The following is a 23,458-nucleotide window of genomic DNA, read 5'->3' as shown; positions in this document are numbered from 1 at the left end:
ACCTACAACAACCCAGTGATTCCGACCATGAAAGCCTTCGACAAAATTATTATTATTATTTTATTATTATTATTCTACATTTATACCCCGCCCTTCTCACCCCAGTGGGGGACTCAGGGCGTCTTACAATCCATGGCATACAATGCCGCATTACACATATAATAATAAATATAACATATCAGTTTAAACAATTAACATATCAATTTAAACATACAATAATAAACATGACATAATAATTCAAATATAAGTACAATAAAAAGCTTAGAAGTAATTCAAATAGAAACACAATTAAAAGGTTAAAAGTAAACATACAATACTTCAAATATAAATACAAAAAAAAAAAGCTTAAAAGTAAATATTCAATCCCAACCAAAGTGGGCTGAATAAGTGGTCAGTTTTAAGTAAATTCTAAAAGCTTTATGGGATTCTTTTGGTATTTTTGGTAACTCTTGAGTGCAAACTGTTCTGTAGATGACAACGGAACAAAATTGAATAATCAGAGTATGTTACGTCCACAAATATTGGAACAGTATGCATTGGGGTTGTTATGAGTTTTCCGGGCTATATGGCCATGTTCCAGAAGCATTCTGTCCTGACGTTTCACCTGCATCTATGGGAAGCATCCTCAGAGGTTGTGAGGTCTGTTGGCTACCAGTATTTTTAAAAAAACCTCTAAAATCATAACAGTAAATAAAGAAGAACACTCAAAAACTGTGGAATTCCAGACATGAAACAATCAGGGCTAGCTAATCACCTCCCAACAAAGGATTCCCCCTAGGCCGTAGGAAGCCAGACCTTGAAACTACCAGGCCATCAACTATCAGGACACCTACCTCAAACAAACAAGAGTTCTTTATCCCACAGATATACAAACCCAAATTTCCTAGTTTCCAACAGACTTCACAGCCTCTGAGGATGTCTGCCATAGATTCAGGCGAAACGTTAGGACAGAATGCTTCTGAAACATGGCCATACAGCCCAGAAAACTCACAACACCCTATGCATACTGTTCCGATATTTGCAGATGTAACATACTCTGATTATTCCATTGTCATCTACGGAACAGTTTGCACTCAAGAGTTACCAAAAATAGCAAAAGAATCCCATAAAGTTTTAAGTAAATTTAGAATTTTGCATTTCCATGCAGCCTGGAAAACTCACAACAACCCAGTGATTCCAGCCATCAAAGCCTTCAACAATACACAGTATACATAATTATAATTGCAAGCAGTTCGGCCTGAAGAAATGAAAAACTATTAAAACTAATTAATAAAACAAAGCGCTAAAGGACTCCCTTGCAATGTTGCACAAAACGAATTGTGAAAAAGAATTCAAGTATGTATTCTGTGCTAGGCATAGTGCGGCCATGCCCCACACTCTATGGATATTTATTTTTATGGCAAGTGTGGCCCAAGACAAGTCATCTTTTTCCAATGTGGTTCAGGGAAGACAAGGGAAGGGACACCCCTGCCATAAAATGTAACTGAGGCCCCTTCTACAAAGGTAAAGGTTTCCCCTGACATTAATTCAAGTCGTGTCCTACTCTGGGGGCTGGTCCTCCTCTCCATTTCTAAGCCAAAGAGCCGGCGTTGTCCATAGACACCCCCAAAATCATGTGGCCGGCATGGAGCACTGGAGTGGTACCTATTGATCTACTCACATTTGCATGTTTTCAAACTGCTAGGTTGGCAGAAGCTGGGGCTAATAGCAGGAGCTCACCCTACACCCCAGATTCAAACTGCTAACTTTTCAACTAGCAAGTTCAGCAACTCAGAGGTTTAACCCGCTGTGCCGCTGGGGGCTGCATGAGGCCCCTTCTAATAATAGTAATAATAATAATAATAATAATAATAATAATAATCTTTATTTATACCACGCCACCATCTCCCCAATGGGGACTCAGAGCGGCTTACATGGGGCCAAGCCCGAACAACAAATACAATACAGAAAATACAAAATTACAATAAAATAAACGATATTATAACGGGGGAAAAGCATATAAACAATACCCATACATTGTCGTTATATCCCAGGATTTGATCCCAGACCTGGATTATTTACTTATCCAAGATTATATGGAAGTGGAGACTCATATAATCCAGTTCAAAGCATATAACCTGGGTTCAGATCCTGGGATATAAGATGGGGCTTGAGAAATATCGAGGTCTGAATAGCTAAAGTTAGCAATAATAAATCCTGCAATCGTTTCATGGGCTTCGGAAAGCGAAGGGTTTGTATGAAACTAAGCCACCGTGTCAGCTTTTGCATGCCGGTGCCTCTCTGTGTGCGCGAGCATTAGTGTCAAACATTAATCCAGTTATTTCACCTGGTGCAGAAGGTGGATGAACTCAAGGCGAGCGAGAAGCAGAAGGGGGAAAAAAGGGAAGGCCGCAGCTGCATAAAACACACACCAACATGAAAGGGCTTGGCAAACGCAACCGGCAGATTCCAGAGTTTGAACTACGGGATCCAAAGATCGGATGATGTCCTGCAACGTTTGAACGCACTTCTACAGTATTGGGTCCCAAGAGCACGGCTTGTTTTGCAATTCCAGAGACGGTAGCTGCGCCCGAGCATCCGCAACATTACGACCTTTGAGTTCTGGACCTATGATTTGCAGCTGTGCAAACGGCCTGAGCCAAGGTTACATTTGCAACACCGTTTTAAGTATTCCATTCTGAAACAAATTGTTTTGCAACAGATTTTTCAGTTTCCTTCCCAAATTTATAGTTTTTTCTTCAGATGGAAAAAACCTCATTACAGTCAGCCCTCCACATTTTCTGGGTTTAAGAGCCCAGGACCTCCTAAAATGAAAACAAAACACAAATTGCTATTTTTGAAACTGCAGGAACACCTCTCCAGGAGTTTCTAGGATTTCTTACACAACTCTAAGGTCAACTTCCATTGGAAACTGAGCACCGAATTGCACTGGGGGACCTAAAGATTCCCAACATAACAAGAGGTAGTAGACATAACGTAACTCTAAAGAAGCAAGACATTGGGTTGTTGTAGGTTTTTTCGGGCTATATGGCCATGTTCTAGAGCCATTCTCTCCTGACGTTTCGCCTGCATCTATGGCAAGCATCCTCAGAGGTAGTGAGGTCTGTTGGAACTAGGAAAGTGGGCTTATATATCTGTGGAATGACCAGGGTGGGACAAAGAACTCTTGTCTGTTTGAGCTAGGGGGTCAATGTTTCAACTGATCACCTTGATTAGCATTTGATTGCCTGGCAGTGCCTGGGGCAATCTTTTGTCGAGATGTGATTAGAAGGACAAGAGGGATCCTCTCACTTCTGCAGGAGTCTACCGTATACCATGCAGCTGTGGACAAGTCTACATAGGGACCACCAAAAGCAGCATTGCCCAAACACGCATCAAGGAACATGAAAGGCACTGCAGACTACTACAACCAGAGAAGTCAGCCATAGCAGAGCACCTGATGAACCACCCTGGACACAGCATATTATTTGAGAACACAGAAATGCTGGACCACTCTCACAACCCCCATGTCAGACTACACAGAGAAGCCATTGAAATCCACAAGCATGTGGACAATTTCAACAGAAAGGAGGAAACCATGAAAATGAACAGAATCTGGCTACCAGTATTTAAAAACTCTAAAATCACAACAGCAAAACAACAGAGGGGAAACAATCAGGCACATCTAATCACCTCTCAACAAAAGATTGTCCCAGGCACTGCTAGGCCATCAAATGCTAATCAAGGTGGTCAGTTGAAACATTCACACTTAGCTGAAACAGGCAAGAGTCCTTTGTCCCTCCTTGGTCATTCCACAGATATATAAACCCACTTTCCTAGTTCCAACAGACCTTACTACCTCTGAGGATTCTTGCCATAGATGCAGGCGAAACATCAGGAGAAAATGCCTCTAGAACATGGCCATATAGCCTGAAAAAACCTACAACAACCCAGTGATTCCAGCCATGAAAGCCTTCAACAATAAACCAAGACATTCCTAGAGAAAACATTTGTAATAAAATCCATAAACAATATTAACCCTGTTCTGTGCTTATCTTATCTCATCCTGTTTAGGGCAATGTACACATTTCTAATGGCTACCATGTAAGGTATGTTGAGAGACAAACGTGAAATTCGGCGACAGATTTGCAACAAGACAGAGGCCTAGAGCAATGTTCTCAACCTTCCTAATGTCGTGACCTCTTAATACAGTTCCTCATGTTGTGGTGACCCCCGACCAAAAAATTATTTTCGTTGCTATTTCATAACTATAATTTTGCTGCTGTTATGAATCGGAGCTTGGTAGAAGCTCCTTCTTTGGAGCAGTGGTTCCCAACTTGTGATCCATGGACCACCAGTGGTCCCCAAGAACTAAAATATGGTCCGCGTCTTCACCGTTACTACAATATTGCAACAAGAGCAACTGGTCTCACAAAACCCTTATAGTGCCAAGGCAAGGGGGATGTTGGGAGTGGAGAGGCTGACTACCCATGAAAGGTGTGACAACAAGCCTCCTGACTGCTGCTTCTCCTCCTTCTCCCTTCGAGTGAAGCCATTCCATGTGGTGGCTGGAAGCTGGGGGTGCCTTGGTGCCTTCGTTTTTAGGTCTGTTTCTGGGGTTATATGGGGTGCTGATTCAGAAAATTGCACTGGATAGACCACATCAGCTCTAGATTATTAAATATGGTTTTCTGCGGGTGAGTAGATGGTGAGTACTGGATGGCATATGTTTTGTATCCGAAACTAGAGCTGATGTGGCCTATCCAATGCAATTTTCTGAATCAGTACCCCAAATAACCAAACTGAATCTAAAGTTGACCAAAAACTGATTCATAACCCTTTTGGTACTAATGTTGGAGAACAGTCCCTGGTCAAAGTGGTCCCTGGTCAAAAAAGGGCTGGGAACCACTGAAATAGAGGCTGGATGACCATTTGATATGCTGTTCTTGCATTGCAGGTGGTTTGATTAGATCAGCGTTTCTTAACCTGGGGGTTGGGACCTGGGGGGGGGTCGCGAGGGGGGTGTCAAAAGGGGCCACCAAAGACCATCAGAAAACACAGTATTTTGTGTTGGTCGTGGGGGTTCTGTGTGAGAAGTTTGGCCCAATTCTTATTGGTGGGGTTCTGTATGCTCTTTAATTGTAGGTGAACTATAAACCCCAGCAACTACAACTCCCAAATGTCAAGGTCTATTTCCCCCAAAATCCGCCAGTGTTCACATTTGGGCATATCAAGTATGCATGCCAAATTTGGTCTAGATCCATCATTGTATGAATCCACAGTGCTTTCTGGATATCGGTGAACTACAACTCCAGAACTCAAGGTCAATGTCCACTAAACCCTTCCAGGATTTTCTGTTGGTCATGAGGGTTCTGTGTGGGAAGTTTGGTCCAAGTCTATTATTGGTGGGGTTCTGAATGCTCTTTGATTATAGGTGAACTATAAATCCCATCAACTACAACTCCCAAATGACAAAATCAATCCTCTCACAACCCCAGCAGTATTCAAATTTGGGCGTATTGGGTATTTGTGCCAAATTTGGCCCAGTGAATGAAAATACCTCCTGCATATCAGATGTTTACATGACGATTCATAACAGTATCAAAATGACAGTCACAAAGTAGCAACGAACATAATTTTATGGTTGGGGGTCACCTCACCATGAGGAACTTTATTGAGGGGCTGCGGCATCAGGAAGGTTGAGAACCTCTGGATTAGATGGTCCATGTGGCCACTTCCAACTCTACTGGGTAGGATTTCAGCCTGGGTTAAGATTTTCCATGGGGCTTCATGGCTGAGCAGGAAATTTGAAGGCCAGCTCTTCTTGTCCCAACCTCTATTGTTCTCAAATTTTGTCTTTCCAGATGTTTCAATCCCAATCTCAATCAGCATGGTCAAATAGACCAGTGGTTCTCAACCTGGGGTCCCCAGATGTTTTTGGCCTTCAACTCCCAGAAATCCTAAACTGGCTGAGATTTCTGAGAGTTGTAGGCTCTCAAAAACATCTGGGGACCCCAGGTTGAGAACCACTGAAATAGACCATGATTCTGGGAGCTAGAAATGCCAAACATACAGAGCAGCAAATGTTTTGAGACTCTGAGACTTCACTCTGCACTTTTTGAATTGTAAAGAAGGAAAAAAGATGGCTTCACACAGTGCTCAAGATGGCAGGCCCCAGAACTGTGCTACCTTCTCAAAGGAGGAAGATTTAAAAGGCCTGCTCAGCCAGAGGGGTTTGCCAACCTCCAATGTGGAAGAAGTGGAACAGAAAGAGCCTTCAGAGCATCCTCTTGGCGGCTGCCATTCTTCATGTTCCTGCTCTGCCCTGGAGGTTTGCTGGACTGAATCCCAGCCTGGCTGCGGCAGCCGAACAGAATCCCACCTCCCTGGTCTTGAACGCAACTGCAGACTAGCAGAGAAGCCAAAAAATGCTTGGTTTCTTCCCTCCCTCCTTGCTTTCTTAATTTTGGGGAGGGGTGGCAGGCGGGGTATGGAGGGGGCTGAGGAACAAGAAAGGCCTATCCCGCTCACCAAGCTCCCAAATCACAATGTACTCCAGGCAGCTTTGCGCAAGCGAGCACGGCTCTTTCATTAACCTAAAAGGTCAAGGAAGAGACCTATGGATAATCTGCTCCGTTGCCCAGCAACTTCTGACACTTTCAGGACACAAAGTCCTCCCGACAGAGCGACCAGAGGGATTCCTGAAGCCGGTTTTCCCTCTCCGGGCTTTTGGGCGAAACCGGGAAGCCATAAAGATACATGATACATTACCCAAAGTCACCTTTGTCCCCCCACTATCAACACCTTTTCCAAGCTAACTTCCAGAACAGTATTAGGACTGGTGAAAGCTGGAAAGGCTGCAACTGATTTTAGCATACACACACACACACTAGCTTGGGGGCCCAGCAAATCCTGGGTTACTTGAGAAATGCATTGTTTGTTTTGGGAAGTTTGGTAATATCTCTGGATGCAGGGTGAACTACAACTCCCACACGGGCGGGTCATTCCCCCCAAAACCCCTCCAGTATGTTATGCTGGCCCGAGTTATTTGAAAAAGGCACTGCTTGTTTTGGAGTGTTAGGTAATATCAGCTTGGTAATTTGTAGCTCTATTTCTTAGAGAAAAGCCAGTCTTTCTTGTTTTTTTAATGCTCCCATTAGAAAATGCATAAGGATGTGGGTGAACTGCAATTCCCAAAATCATGGGCCAATCATCCCAAACTCCACAAGTATTCAAAGTTGGTGATGTTGGGTCTGTGTGCCAGGTTTGGTAATTCTTCCCAAACCTCTTGTTCAGTTGCTGATCAATTTCTGTTTGCTGTGTGCCATAGGAATGGGTAGGAAAGGGTTAAGAGAGAGGCAGTGGACAGGGCATGCAAATTTGGAGAGAGAAAGGAACCCTGGGATGTCCAATCTGGAGGAAAAAATGACATCTAGGATGAAATGGTCCCTGAATAAAAGCATTCCTTGGGTGGTGGGTGTTTGGAGAGGACACTGGCAGGGGTTGGGCTACATGTTCAAGGTGCTCACTATAACCTACAATGTCAGTGGAGGGAATGCCTTCGAAGGCTTCTCCGCACTTAGAAAAATAGCCTGTTTGTGGAGGTGGGAGACTGTCTGTCTAAGTGGGCACCTATGCCGCATACAGATATTTTCACTTTGTGTGGGTGGGTGGGTACGGGTACAGGTACAGGTAAAGGTAAAGGTTTTCCCCTGACATTAAGTCCAGTCATGTCCCACTTTGGGGGTTGGAATTCATCTCCATTTCTAAGCCAAAAAATCATAGTATCATAGAATTGGAAGAGACCTCATGGGCCATCCAGTCCAACCCCCTGCCAAAAAGCAGGAATGTTGCATTCAAAGCTCCCCTGACAGATGGCCATCCAGCCTCTGTTTAAAAGCTTCCAAAGAAGGAGCCTCCACCACACTCCAGGGCAGAGAGTTCCAAAGAGCTGGCGTTGTCCGTAGACACCTCCAAGTTCATGTGGCCGGCATGACTGCATGGAGCACCATTACCTTCCCACCAGAGCAGTACCTATTGATCTACTTACATTTGTATGTTTTCAAACTGCTAGGTTGGCAGAAGCTGGGGCTGACAGCGGGAGCTCACGTTACTCCCCAGATTATACCTATAATCTCCCAAAGCAGTTACTATACTCCCAACTCAAGAACAGAAAACATAATGTTGGTGGACAGCAAAAGAGATTGAAAGGCGGGCTTAAAGCCAACTTTAAAAACTGTGGCATAGATAGTGAGAACTAGGAACCCCTGGCCCTTGAGCGCTCTAAATGAAGGTCAGCTGTGACCAGCAGTGCTGCAGAATTCAAAGAGGCACGAATGGAGGGCAAAAGGGAATGTACCAAGAGGACGGCGCATCAAGCCAACCCTAACTGGGACCACCTTACACTTGGAAACCGATGTCCTCACTGTGGAAGAACATGCAGATCAAGAATAGGGCTCCACAGTCACCTACGAACCCACCATCAAGACACCAGACTTGGAGGACCATCATCCTCGGGGTACGAGGGGTCACCTGGAAATCGATGTCCTCACTGCAGGAGTACATGCGGATCAAGAATAGGGCTTCACAGCCACCTACAAACCACCACCAAGATACCAGACTTGGAGGACCATCATCCTTGGGTACGAGGGATCACCTGGAAATCGATGTCCTCACTGCAGGAGTACATGTGGATCAAGAATAGGGCTTCACAGCCACCTACAAACCACCAAGACACCAGACTTGGAGGACCATCATCCTCAGACTTTGAGAAATCGCCTCAGTAAGTAAGTTTAAATATATATATAGGCAGAGAGACAGGTGATCATTGCTGATCCAGGAAAAAGGCCTTTCATTTTTAGCCCAACTTCCCTCCAAAGTGCTAAAAGGAGAACCTTGTATCTAAATAAGGATAAAAATGGAAGGTCTGTGAAAATGGCCTTCCAAGGAGTAGGAGTTTCTCAAGTGCTGGTTTGGTGCAAGAACCTTGACATTTTGGGTGGGAAAGGCAGGATGAATGGAGGTGTAACTTTACTTCCTGGCAAGGATGACCTCGGTCACAGAAGCACAGCTAATTGTGGATGGTGGGGACGAAAAGATGCCACAATTTGTACATCCTGCAGTTGAAAATACCCAGCAACGGCCAAATTAAGAGTTCTGTGTGGGGAGCAAAGCCAACACTTTCCAAAACAGAACAAGCTGGGTCTTTCCACCAGCCAAACAGGAAGCACCTTCGGTTGGACTGGATGCCTTGAACAAGTCAGTGGGGTCTCTTTCAAAGCGTATTCTCCAACCTGGTGCCACTTCAAGTGTCCTGATTCCACCCTCTATTGGCTGGGGATGATGGAAATTGCAGTCCAGAGCATCAGGTAATTGCTGGGACAGGACAGGATTCATTATAAGATGTCTTGAAGGGGAGGAAGTCCATTAGCATCCCACGGGCTTAATCCACCTTCTACGACTCTCTTATTGCAAGGGAACTAGCCATGCCTTGCCTCGCGTTGCTGTGGCCCAGTGTGTATATGTGCTTTGTATGTATATATTTGTGTATATGTGTATATATGTGTGTTTGCATATGTATATAGTAAAGGTAAAGGTTATCCCCTGACATTAAGTCCAGTCGTGTCCGACTGGGATGTGGTGTGTGCTCATTTACATTTCTAAGCCGAAGAGCCAGCGTTGTCCGTAGACATCTTCAAGTTCATGTGGCCGGCATGACTGCATGGAATGCCGTTACCTTCCCGTCGGAGCGGTACCTATTGATCTACTCACATTTGCACGTGTGTTATTTTGCGCATGTGTTGTAATGTATTTTTTTTTATTTTTTGGATTTTTAAGTCCCTTCCGCTGTGTTTTTCAGTGTTTTTATGAGTGATGATCACTCGTTGGCCTGACAGGTGTCTTGTGTCCAAATTTGGTGTGAATTCATCCAGTGGTTTTTGAGTTATGTTAATCCCACAAACTAACATTACATTTTTATTTCTATAGACATTAGAATCATAGAATCAAAGAGTTGGAAGAGACCTCATGGGCCATCCAGTCCAACCCCCTGCCAAGAAGCTGGAATATTGCATTCAAAGCACCCCTGACAGATGGCCATCCAGCCTCTGTTTAAAAGCTTCCAAAGAAGGAGCCTCCACCACACTCCGGGGCAGAGAGTTCCACTGCTGAATGGCTCTCACAGTCAGGAAGTTCTTCCTCATCTTCAGATGGAATCTCCTTTCTTGTAGTTTGAAGCCATTGCTTCACGTCCTAGTCTCCAAGGAAGCAGAAAACAAGCTTGCTCCCTCCTCCCTGTGGCTTCCTCTCACATATTTATACATGGCTATCATATCTCCTCTCAGCCTTCTCTTCTTCAGGCTAAACATGCCCAGCTCCTTAAGCCGCTCCTCATAGGACTTGTTCTCCAGGCCCTTGATCATTTTAGTCGCCCTCCTCTGGACACATTCCAGCTTGTCAATATCTCTCTTGAATTGTGGTGCCCAGAATTGGACACAATATTCCAGGTGTGGTCTAACCAAAGCAGAATAGAGGGGTAGCATTACTTCCCATTGGCTTTTTTGCCGCCTCATCACATTGTTGGCTCATGTTTAACTTGTTGTCCATGAGGACTCCAAGATCTTTTTCACATGTACTGCTCTCAAGCCAGGCATTGTCCCCCATTCTGTATCTTTGCATTTCGTTTTTTCTGCCAAAGTGGAGTATCTTGCATTTGTCACTGTTATTTAACTAGAAGGTAGAACAGGAAAACATTTCTTTAAGCCAATTCTTTTAATTTCAAACAGGCCTCCTGTTCTTTTGCAGGAGCACAAGGAAGTCACCAAAATCAACCAAGCCATTGACATTAATTGCAACTTTTGCAGATCATCTATTTATTTTGACTGCATGAGCAACAACTATGACAGGTTAGATGGTGACTTTTAAGCTAAGAACAGAGGACTTTTCCTTTTGTTTCCTCCGGACAACTGAGTCATTCTTTGCATATTCATTTCCCCATAGTTTCATCTAGAATCGGAGCTTGGAAAAGTTACTTTTCTGGAACGACAACTCCCAGCAATATCCCTCCTGCTGGTCATGCCAGCTAGAAAACCCTAGGAATTCTAGCTCTGTTAATGGCAAAACATACATTAATGTCTTTCAGGGGGTACAACTCAAAGGATTCCTTTCAACGTTTGACCTGACTATGTAAACCACTGAAAAGGGGGTAGTTTTACCACAAGTCTCGGCACACTGTTCCTTCTGAAAATTCTGTTGACATTCACGAAGTAAAATGGGGAAAGGGAGGAGAACTAAGGAGCAACTCTGATGTGACAGACCTGGGTTGAACATTCACACTTGGATAAATTAATGTCCTAGGAAGGTGGGTGGAGAGTCTGTATTTCCCGTGCCAGCTGAGCTGCTGACCTGAAGGTCGGCAGTTCAAATCCATGAGATGAGGTGAGTTCCTGTCTGTCAGCTCCAGCTTCACGAGCAGGGATATGAGAGAAGCCTCCCATAGGATGGTAATACATCTGAGCATCCCCTGGGCAACATTGCTGCGTTCTGGCACCATGAGATGCAGAGCCAACCTTAAGAAATGGGGCCACAAAGTGGAATCCACGACATGCGAGTGTGGAGAAGAGCAAACTGCAGACCACCTACTGCAATGCACCCTGAGCCCTGCCACATGCACAATGGAGGACCTCCTTGCAGCAACACCAGAGGCACTCCAAGTGGCCAGCTACTGGTCAAAGGACATTTAATAGAATACCAAGTTTGCAAACTTTGAGTTCTGTTTGTTTGTTTGTCTGTTTTCAATGCAATACAACTGTTTTGGCTCGCTCCTGACACGATAAATATAAGCCAATTCACTCACAAAAGGAAGCAACACAGTTGACCAAGTCGCTTCTGATACTATTTGGATGGTGATTTAGGACCCTTTCCTGCTTGCGTGTCTTTCCCGCAACAGAAAAGAGTCTGCAATAAAGGTGATAGGAGACCTCCCTGTTGGAGCAAACCAAAGCCCCCAAGGGCAAGGGTGGAGGACAAGCAACGAGGTGCTCATCTGAACATGCTGAAACCCAACCCTGCTAAGCCCTGTGATTAGTTCCTACCTAAACTACGCCCCGGAAGCCGCTATAACCTGGCCTTCCCGTTGCTGCATCCACTCTATCAGCTATTCCAGGTTGCATTCCACAGGCTACAGGGATTGGCATAATGCAGACATGGGCAGACAATCTACAAGCCCGCTAAGAAAATCCAACAAATGCAACGTTCAGCAAAGGACAAGAGCAGTGGTTCTCAACCTTCCTAATGCTGCGACCCCTTAATACAGTTCGTCATGTTGTGGTGACCCCCAACCATAACATTATTTCCATTACTACTTCATAACTGTAATTTTGCAACTGTTATGTATCATCATATGAATATCTGATATGCAGGATGTATTTTCATTCACTGGACCAAATTTGGCACACATACCTAATACGCCCAAATTTGAATACTGGTGGGGTTGGGGGGGGGGGTTGATTTTGCAATTTGGGAGTTGTAGTTGCTGGGATTCATAGTTCACCTACAATCAAAGAGCATTCTGGACTCCACCAATGATGGAATGGAACCAAACTTGGCACACATAACTCCCATGAACAAGAGAAAATACTGGAAAGGTTTGGTGGACACTGACCTTGAGTTTGGGAGTTGTAGTTCGCCTACATGCAGAGAGCACTGTGGACTCAAACAATGATGTGCAGAGAGCACTGTGGACTCAAACAATGATGTATCTGGACCAAACATGGCACAAATAATATGCCCAAAGGTGAACACTAGTAGAGTTTGGGGAAAATAGACCTTGACATTTGGGAGTTGTAGTTGCTGGGATGTATAGTTCATCTAAAATCAAAGAAAGTTCTGAACCTCACCAAAGATAGAATTGGGCCAGAATTCCCACAAAGAACCCCCATGACCAACAGAAAATACTGTGTTTTCTGATGGTCTTTGGTGACCTCTCTGACACCCCGTTGTGACCCCCCCTCGGGCTCCCGACCCCCAGGTTGAGAACCACTGAACAAGAGGGATCCTCTAACTTCTGAGGTCTCTACCATATACCATGAAGCTATGGACAAGTCTACAAAGGGACCACCAAACGCAGCAGCATTGCCCAAACACGAATCAAGGAACATAAAAAGCACTGCAGACTAACTCAACCAGAAGTCAGTCAGAGCAGAGAACCTGATGAACCAACCTGGACACAACATATTATTTGAGAACACAGAAATGCTGGACCACTCTCACAACTACACAGAGAAGCCACTGAAAGCTACAAACATGTGGACAATTTCAACAGAAAGAAGGAAACCATGAGAATGAACAAAATCTGGCTACCAGTATTTAAAAAAACTCTAAAATCAGGACAGTAAATAAAGAGTAACACCAAAAAAGCAGGGGAAATCCAGATAAGAATCATTCAGGGCCAGCTAACACCTCCCCACAAAGGATTCCCCCCAGACAGGAAGCAGCCAGGCTTTGAAGTTGCAAGGACAGTCAGTGCTAAGCAAGGTGGCCATTTGCAACATTCACCTGCCTCCAACAGACAAGAGGTCTTTCTCCCACCCTGGACATCATTCCACAGATATATAAACCTCACTTATCTAGTTTCCAACAGATCCCTCAACCTCTGAAGATATCTGCCATAGATATGGGTGAAACTTCAGGAGAAAATGCTTCTGGAACATGGCCATGCAGCCCCGAAAACTTGCAGCAACCCAAAGATGGAAATAATTGAAAAGCTGGGTATAGTGATTTGAACCTCAGACTGTGGCTCTGAGCCAAGTCACACTCTCTCAGCCTCAGAGAAAGACAAAAGGCAAATGCCCTTTGAATAAATCTTGACAAGGAAACGCAAGGAGCAGATTGCCCTAAGTCTATAATGATTTGAAAGCATGCAACAAGAACAACAAACTATAGTCTGGACCCCCAACAGGCTGTGGGACCGTGAACAGGTCGCCTGTTCTAAGAGATCCTCAATACTCAAAAGGAAATGAGAAGAGTATTTGAATGCAAGATCCAAGGTGGGAGGCATATCCCAGGTCATGTTTATACCTGTGATGGAGTGAATGTGTGTGGTAGACATATGAGGGCCCATCCGTGTCTGGGGTGCACATGGGAACATCTTCAGAGTGACTCTGAATATGTGAATGGCAGGAATAGGCTTGTGTATGTAAATACATGCAGGCTGTCAAAACCCAAAAAGTACAGCCAAGATTAGCTGCAGCTCTTTGCCAAAAATGTATCTGCAGCAAACTTAGGCATGTCCTTCTGAAGCTTGAACGAGGACCCAGGTACAAGCTCTATCTCTAGGCTTCTCGTTTCAGGGATGCTGGAAGAGCTGGTATAACCGGGGGTTGCCAAGGGACTATGACAGTGACTAATGCAACAACGGAGGGAGTGGGAGCATGTTCCACATGGTTAAATTTTGGTCGTGTCAGGAGCGACTTGGGAAACTGCAAGTTGCTTCTCGTGTGAGAGAACTGGACGTTGCCCATGGGGCGCCAGGATGTTTTGATGTTTTTACCATCCTTGTGGGAGGCTTCTCTCATGTCCATGCATGAGGAGCTGGAGCTGATAGAGGGAGCTCATCTACGCTCTCCCCGGATTCGAACCTGCGACCTGTCGGTCTTCAGTCCTGCCAGCACCCACTGCGCCACACATGATATCAATTCTAGCAAGCCATTTTAGCCAATTCGTTTTCAGCAGGGGCGTTGGGGTGCTAAATCACCAAATTTACAGCCAATTTTTAGTTTGGGGGTGCAATGGGAATCCCAAGGCCTTCAGTGATTACTATAAATAATAATAATAATAATAATAATAATAATAATAATAATAACAACTTTATTTATACCCCACCACCATCTCCCCAGGGGACTCGGGGCGGCTTACATGAGGCCAAGCCCAACAACACACCAGTAAACAACAAAGCAATAAGCAAATAAAACAATATAATTAATATAACTCACATATGGACAATAACACTATTATACTATTATTACTATTATAATGATTATTATATTTTCGAAGGCTTTCATGGCCGGAATCACCTCACTACCCCACCCCACCTCACTACCTCTGAGGATGCTTGCCATAGATGCAGGCGAAACGTCAGGAGAGAATGCCTTTAGAACATGGCCATATAGCCCGAAAAAACCTACAACAACCCAATGATTATTATACTTTGGAGTCCCGAAGGCTGCATGTAGCCCACAGATTGCCCTTTGCCCACCCTGAACTAATATCTAGGTAGCTGATGGGAACAGAACCTGAAACAGCTATAATCCCCCAGTCTGTGCAGCCACTGGTCATACTGGACTCTGGAAGTGCCTTCTCTCTGCAAGTAACATTTCTAAGCTTTTAATGGAAGAAGACACCTCTTCCTTCAATGTTTACCAGTCTTACTAGAACCCAGTGGCCCCACCAACCCTTTCTGCTCTTCCAATCAGACCTGATTCACCAGCAGAGTGGAAGGAAGAGAATGAAGAAAGAAGGCAGATGACTCAATTACTCTCCCTTTTGCTCCACGTTGCGGTTGTGCAATAACATGTGCAAATTATGCTCTCTCTGAACCCAAACAACACTGCATGAATTCAAAGGTGATTCCAGAAAGGGCAGGGACAGAAGTTTCATTAGGCAATCGATCAAGCAATTACCAGATATGCTCGAGTATAAGCGGAGTTTTTCAGCCCTTTCTTTGGGCTGAAAAAGCCTCCCTTGGCTTATACTCGAGTCAAAGTTATTTATTATTTTACTCTGTTGTTGTTGTTGTTACATTTTCATTATTTTACTCTAATGATTTATTATTGACACAAAAGCACAGTATGTCACAGCAAACGAGATCTATATGCTGGATTTCGTATCACAAAATCACAACTCGAACACTTCCCAAGCGTCTAGGACTGTGTCATGTATTTTCGAATGATGTGTGCAGATCCAAGTCAGGTGGCCTTTTGCAGTTGACATATCATGATTTTGACAATGTTTATTGTTTCCAAATGCCGGCTGAGATCTTTTGGCACGGCACCCAATGCGCCAATGACCACTGGGACCACCTGTACTGGGCTTTGCAGTTCAATGTGGAGGTCTTGATAGCAGCTGAGTTTCTCCTGTTGTTTTTCTCAATGCGACTGTCACCTGGAATGGCGACATCAATAATCCAAACTTTTTTATTTTCCACAATCGTGATGTCTGGTGTATTGTGTTCCAAAACTTTGTCAGTCTGGATTCGAAAGTCTCACAGTATTTTTGCATGTTCATTTTCCACAACCTTTGCGGGTTTCTGATCCCACTAATTCTTTACTGCTGGCAGGTGGTACTTGTGACATAAGTTCCAGTGAACCATCTGGGCCACAGAGTTGTGTCTTTGTTTGTAGTCCATCTGTGCGATGATTTATTATTATTATTATTATTATTATTATTATTACATTTATTATTTTACTCTATTATTATCTGAAGGATAAGTAAGCACATTTACATTGAAGGAGGTTAGAATAATTAGTTTTCTGTAAATATTCTGTAAATATTCAAAAAAAAAAATCTCTCCCACCCCCCCCCCCCCCCGTCTCTCTCTCCCTTCCCTCGTACTCCCCATTTCCACACTCCCCGATTTTAATGTCGTAAAAATTTACTAATAAAAAGTATTTTTAAAAAGATATTTAACCTACGGATGCCTCAATTAACGTAATTTTATTGGTATCTATTTTTATTTTTAAATTTACCCCTAGCAGCTACATTTCCCACCCTCGAGTCAATACGTTTTCCCAGTTTTTTTGTGGTAAAATTAGGTGCCTCGTCTTTTATTTGGGTTAGCTTATACTCGAGTATATATAGTACTTATAAACTGGATAAGTGCCACCATAACCAAACATAACCCTTCACATTTTGCCTCAAAGGAAGAAATATTTATTACATGGCCTACGCACGGGTAGCTTTTGGGGGCTTCTCTAAAAGCCTGGAAAGAAAGGAGCCCAGTGTCAGACTCGCAGTGATTCCACGGCCATCTCTGGATTGAATTGTCATGCAAAACAGAAGTTGTAGTTGTGCTGGAGATAAGACGGAAGGCTGAGTACACACACACATATATAAACACACAACTAAAACTCAAGCTACCAAGAGAATGCCTGCTGTTACTTGCCCTGGCGTGTGGAAAAAGGTGAGGCCAGGGATGAATCATCCCCAATTTGAGAAACCCAGGGCGGGTGGAAAGAAGTTCTGTCAAGTGCATTTCAGAGAACACTTTTGAGTCTGACTTGCTAGCCAAATCAACCCACCCATCCTTTGGATTATAGGCCAATGGCCCCCCATGCGTCACTGCTTCTTTCCTAGGAAGCAGGAATCTTATTACTCACATTACTATACAATGCTGATAGTATATGTCTGTATGAGAACGGGATGGGGGAGGAGGTGGTGCAATACAACTCAATCATGAAGACCATTTCCACAAGAGCTGGGCGGCTTCCAGACCCGATGGCTACACTACGCACCAAATCTGGTTTTCGCTTCCAAGGAATTGTCAGGTGCCACAGTTGGGAAAGAGGGCCTGCCAGTTCCACCTTCCAGTTGCCAGCACGACAAACAGCTTTCTCCTTTTAACGCCTCCAAGCTTGTCGGCACCCTTCCTAGCACTGTTTTAATTGCTCTTCCACGTTGGGCCCCACCCTTGTTTTAAACATTTTTTAAAAAACGAACTCTACCTCCACTCCCTGTTGCGTCTCTCAACAGAAGAGTCCCAAAAAGCTGCTTCCGTGAGTGTGTACAGTCTATATTTCATAGAAAAAGGTCAATCATTTCAGGGATGTTTGTTAAAGATTTTCCCTGACCCACTTCTATGTATCCCAGGATGCTGAAACTGCACATATGTAATGATATATTGGCATTTTTAGTTATTTGGACCATGTCTAGAGCGGCTGAGAGTTGTGGAGTGGAGAAAACCTTCAGAGCTCACGTTCAGAAAGGTGTCAAAAACCAATCCAACCCAAAAGCTGATCAGGGGATTTCTTTCCACATCACCTGCTTCCCAGGACAGTTGGAAAGATTTAGGGAGGGGAACCCTGTCATGTGAGCGCCTGGGAGGAAGGGTGTGACGACAATAAAATACATTATCATATAAATTAGGCTAGCTCCGATGAGCTGTTTGCATGTGTACTCTGCAGATTTTACCATTTCCCTTACCCCCAAAACACCCATCGCAGAGGGAAACTGGGAAAACACTAGCTCTGGGTCTCTGCATAAACAAAGGGAAAAAGAAACCTGGACGCAGTATATTATTTGAGAACACAGAAGTGCCGGACCACTCTAACAACCACTATGTTAGACGGCACAGAGAAGCCATTGAAATTCACAAGCACGTGGGGAATTTCAACAGAAAGGAGGAAACCATGAAAATGAACAGAATCTGGCTATCAGTATTAACAAACTAAAATCATGACAGTAAATAAAGATCAAGACTAAAACAACAGAGGAATTCCAGGCAAAAATCAATCAAAGCCAGATAACACCTCCCAACAAAGGATTCCCCAAGGCAGGAAGCAGCCACAAGTCCATTAAATGCTAATCATGGTGGTCAATCGCAACATCCACACTTGCCTCAAGCAGACAAGAGTTCTTAATCCCACCCTGGATATTATTCCACAGACTTCACAACCTCTGAGGACGCCTGCCATAGATGTGGGCATAACATCTATGGCAGCAACCCAAGCCTGACCAACTTACGGAACAAAATCTGGCTATCAGTATTAAAAAAAACTCTAAAATTACAACAGCAAAACAACAGAGGAAACAATCTGGGACATCTAATTACCTCTCAATAAAAGAGTGCCCCAGGCAGCTGCCAGGCCATCAAATGCTAATCAAGGTGGTCAGTTGAAACATTCACACCTAGTTCCAACAGGCAAGAGTTCTTTGTCCCACCCTGATCATTCCACAGATATATAAACCCACTTTTCTTAGTTCCAACAGACCTCACTACCTCTGAGGATGCTTGCCATAGATGTAGGCAAAACGTCAGAAGACAATGCCTCTAGAACATGGCCATATAGCCCGAAAAAACCTACAAACCAACTTATGGTGTTTTATAAAATGCTAAATTGAAGTGTCCAGACTGCAAAACACAAAGCAAAGGGAAGGTATAACTGAGGTCTCATATCATCTGGAGCAAGTATGAGCTGACTTAGGACCACCAGGTGTTTTGGACTTCAACTCCCACCATTCCTAGAAGCCTCGGGCCTCAGGAAAGGGCCTGAGGCTGTTAGGAATGGTGGGAGTTGAAGTCCAAAACACCTGGTGGATCCAAGTTTGCCCGTGCCTGAAGTAAACAAAAGGGAAAGAGGGATAGAGATAGGAATGGTGGGAGATGAAGTCCAAAACACCAGGAGGGCCCAAGTTTGCCCATGCCTGAAGCAAACAAAAGAGAAAGAGAGATAGGAATGATGGGAGTTGAAGTCCAAAACACCTGAAGGGCCCAAGTCTGCTTGTGCCTGAAGTAAACAAAAGGAAAGAGGGATAAAGAGAGATAGGAATGGTGGGAGTTGAAGCCCAAAACACCTGTAGGGCCCAAGTTTGCCCGTGCATGAAGTAAACAAAAGAGAAAGAGAGATAAAGAGAGATAGGAATGGTGGGAGTTGAAGTCCAAAAGCTGGAGGGCCCAAGTTTGTCCGTGCATGAAGTAAACAAAAGGGAAAGAGAGATAAAGAGAGATAGGAATGGTGGGAGTTGAAGTCCAAAACTCTTGGAGGGATCAAGTTGGTCCATGCCTACTCCGGAGGGCATTTAGGGGCAATTGGTTTTTAAGAGGGGGGAGGCAAAAAGTGAAGCTGGGGTCTACATGATGCCAACGGGACGCATTTTGCCCACCCCAGCATAGGAGGAGATAAAGTTCTGTGTGCCAAGGAATCAGATCAGTTGGCACTCGCAGAAGCCCTTGGACAAAGCAGAGGAGCTGGCAGACAGATTAATCCCAATGGGAGGCCAAGCTGCCAGGGTCTTCCTAGGAGGCCAGTGGCCCAGAGCCTTGAATCCCAGCCGGCTGGCAGGAGGGAGGGAGGGAGGAATGACAAATACCACACACACCGGGTTGTGACAGGTCCCCTGCCTGGATCAGCCAGATTATAGGCAGAGAAAGCCTGTTAAGCAGTTACCTTGATAATGGACGGTGACAAGGGGAAGAGATAAGGGCCATGACGGATGGGGAGGAGTAAGCCCTTTGGCCTGTTCCATGCAGCTAATCAGTCCAAGAAAGAATTGGGTTTTTGAAAGGTGGAGAGCCATTTCTAGCCCAAGCCACCTCCTTATTTGGGAAGGAAATGAGTGGTTTCCCTTTCATCTTTTATCTTATCATCAAATGGCACCTGCTTCGAAAAATACGCTATTTCAGAGGTTGAGAATGTGAACTTTTTTTGGACCTTTTGGATCTTGCAAGCGAAGTGTGAGAAAGTCCCACATCAGTAGCTTTGAAAAACAGTACGAAAGTTATTTGCGTGCTGACAACATCCTGTAACAGAAACCCACAACCAAAAGGAAGCCCGGCACCCACCAGGCAGACTTCAATGGCGGAGAGCAAGAAGTTGGACTTTCCTACAGAAGTCATGCCCATCTATTCTCGCTAGATTGCTTTGGACTCACCAAGAGCCATATACAAGTAAGTCTAAATATAAAACAAAGAGTGTTTAGTAACAACAGAGTCCGGAACTGCTACGTTCACCAGTCTCTTTCATCCCGTACAGAGGAAGCTGCGACAACTCTGCGGCTTCCTCCACATCCTTTGAAGCTATATGCTTGCCTACCTGGAAACCACCATGCGCTCCAGAAGCCTTTGTTGGTCAACCGGACACTTCTGGACTTCCTCTAACTGTGTCAAGTTGCCACCGAGACATGGCGGCAATACTGTTTAAAGCAGTGGTTCTGAATCTTCCTAATGCCGCAACCTCTTAATACAGTTCCTCATGTTGTGGTGACCCCCGGGACATCCGTAGGGATACCAAGGTGCTTGTCTATAAAGCTATTGTCCTCCCAACCCTGCTCTATGCCTGCGAAACGTGGACTGTCTACAGACGTGACATGCAACTCCTGGAACGATTCCATCAACGCGGCCTCCCCGGAAAATCCTGCAAATATCTTGGGAAGACAAGCGGACAAACGTCAGTGTGCTGGAAGAAGCAAAGACCACCAGCATTGAAACGATGGTCCTCTGCCATCAACTCCGCTGGACCGGCTACGTTGTCCGGATGCCTGACCACCGTCTCCCAAAGCAGTTGCTCTACTCTGAACTCAAGAATGGAAAACGGAATGTTGGTGGGCAGGAAAAGAGATTTAAAGATGGGCTCAAAGCCAACCTTAAAAACTTGGGCATAGACACTGAGAACTGGGAGGTCCTGGCCCTTGAGCGCTCCAGCTGGAGGTCAGCTGTGACCAGCAGTGCTGCAGAATTTGAGGAGGCACGAGTGGAGGGTGAAAGAGAGAAACGTGCCAGGAAAAAGGCGCATCAAGCCAAACCCGACCAGGACCGCCTTCTACCTGGAAACCAATGCCTTCACTGTGGGAGAAGATGCGGGTCAAGAATAGGACCCACAGCCACCTACAAACCCACAAAAATAGTCATCAAGGAAGACCATCTTACTCGTCCAACGAGGGATCGCCTAAGTAAGTAAGGTGACCCCCAACAATAACATTATTTTCATTGCTACTTCATAACTAATTTTGCTACTGTTATGAATTGTAATGTAAAGATCTGATAGGCAGGATGTATATTCATTCACTGGACCAAATTTGGCACAAATACCCAATATGCCCAAATCTGAATACTGGGGGGGGGGGGGGGGGGGTAGATTTTGTCATTTGGGAGTTGTAGTTGCTGGGATTTATAGTCAACCTACAATCAAAAAGCATTTTGAACTACACCAACAATGGAATGGAGAGAAGACTGGTAAGAAGCACGGTGGGAGTGATGTTTGAACCCAAGCCTGGGCTCCAGTCCAATGCTGTCACAGATTGGCTCTATTCGGAGTACAGAATGTGAGTTTATTTGACAGAGGAATTTGGAATTAGGGCCAAGGGGCACACACATTATACCTACGCTTGATCAACTAGCATGCCGGGTTCATAAAATGCTTTCTTTTTAATGAGGCTGCCTGCTGAGTCACAACAACAGGGAGGTGGATGCATCAGAACGGGATCTGAAAGAAAGTGGGGTGACGGAGGGGAGAAGTAGATAAACGCAAGGAGGAAGCAAGAGCTCTTCACAAAAGAGAGCCATCTTGTTTTTCTCTTTCCCCGAATACAGTCTCACTTATCCGACATAAACGGGCCGGCAGAACGTCGGATAAACGAAAATGTTGGATAATGAAGAGTCTCCTACTCTTACCCATCTGACGCAGCGCTCGACACATAGAAGGGACTCAAAGAGTTAAGGAAAGGCAATGTCTCGGGGCTAGAGCAGCCCGGCACACACATTATACCTATGCTTGATCAACTAGCAGGGCTTTAAGATCATCTGGGGAGGCCCTGCTCTCGGTCCTGCCTTCGTCACAAGCACATTTGGCGGGGATGAGAGACAGGGCCCTCTCAATGGTGGCCCCTCAGCTATGGAACGCCTTCCCTAGCGAGATCAGATCTGCTCCCTCCCTCTTGACATTTCGGAGGCAAGTTAAAATGTGGCTATTCGAGCAAACATTTACAAATACAGAGTAGCTAATATGGGAAATCGAATGACCTGACAATGGAACTGGACAATACTTGAGAATAATGAGATGCTGGTGATGTTGTTTTTATTGCTTTTATGATGTCTTCTACTGTTCAATGTTTTATGTATACTGATTTGTTGGAAACCGGCTTGAGTCGCCAATTGGCTGGGAAAGGCGGTATACAAATACAGTAAGTAAATAAATAAATAATGATTGTAGGTGAACTATACATCCCAGGAACTACAACTCCCAAATGACAAAATCAATCCTAACCCCACCAGTATTCAAATTTGGGTATATCAGACATTTGTGCCAAATTTAATCCGGTGAATGAAAATACATCCTGCAAATCAGATATTTACATTATATTTCATAACATTAGTAAAATTACAGTTATAAAGTAGCAAAGAAAAGAATTGTATGATTAGGGGTCACAACAACATGAGGAAACGTATTAAGGGGTCACGGCATTAGGAAGGTTGAGAACCACTGGGTAGAGGAAAAAGGTGTGTCAGATAAGAAGGAATGTCGGATAAGCAAAGGTTGGATAAGTGGGACTCTACTGTACGTGTAATTTGGTTTTAGTTATCAGTTCTATGAGTAGGTTCAAAGAAAAAGTCTCAAAGTGTGGCACAGCTAAATCCCATCCCACAAGCACCGGTGGCTCTGAGAAGAGTCAGAAGTTGAACAATGGTAAGCAATGTTTTGTCGAAGGCTTTTATGCCCAAAACCACTGGGTTGTTGTAGGTTTTTCGGGCTGTATGGCCATGTTCTAGAAC

At 44.5% G+C, this 23,458-nt stretch overlaps 1 protein-coding gene across 6 annotated transcripts in view; it reads right to left on the bottom strand.

Moving 5' to 3' along the window:
* The window catches only part of LOC132782175 (alpha-actinin-4), a 169,749-nt gene that overhangs the window by 90,012 nt on the left and 56,279 nt on the right, over nucleotides 1-23,458 (bottom strand). The gene's annotated exons all lie outside the window — the stretch shown is intronic.

This window comes from Anolis sagrei, chromosome X, assembly GCF_037176765.1.
Source record: "Anolis sagrei isolate rAnoSag1 chromosome X, rAnoSag1.mat, whole genome shotgun sequence".
Lineage (NCBI taxonomy): Eukaryota > Metazoa > Chordata > Lepidosauria > Squamata > Dactyloidae > Anolis > Anolis sagrei.
The sequence above is the reverse complement of the archived record's forward strand: the minus strand, read 5'-3'. Positions and strand labels throughout refer to the sequence as shown.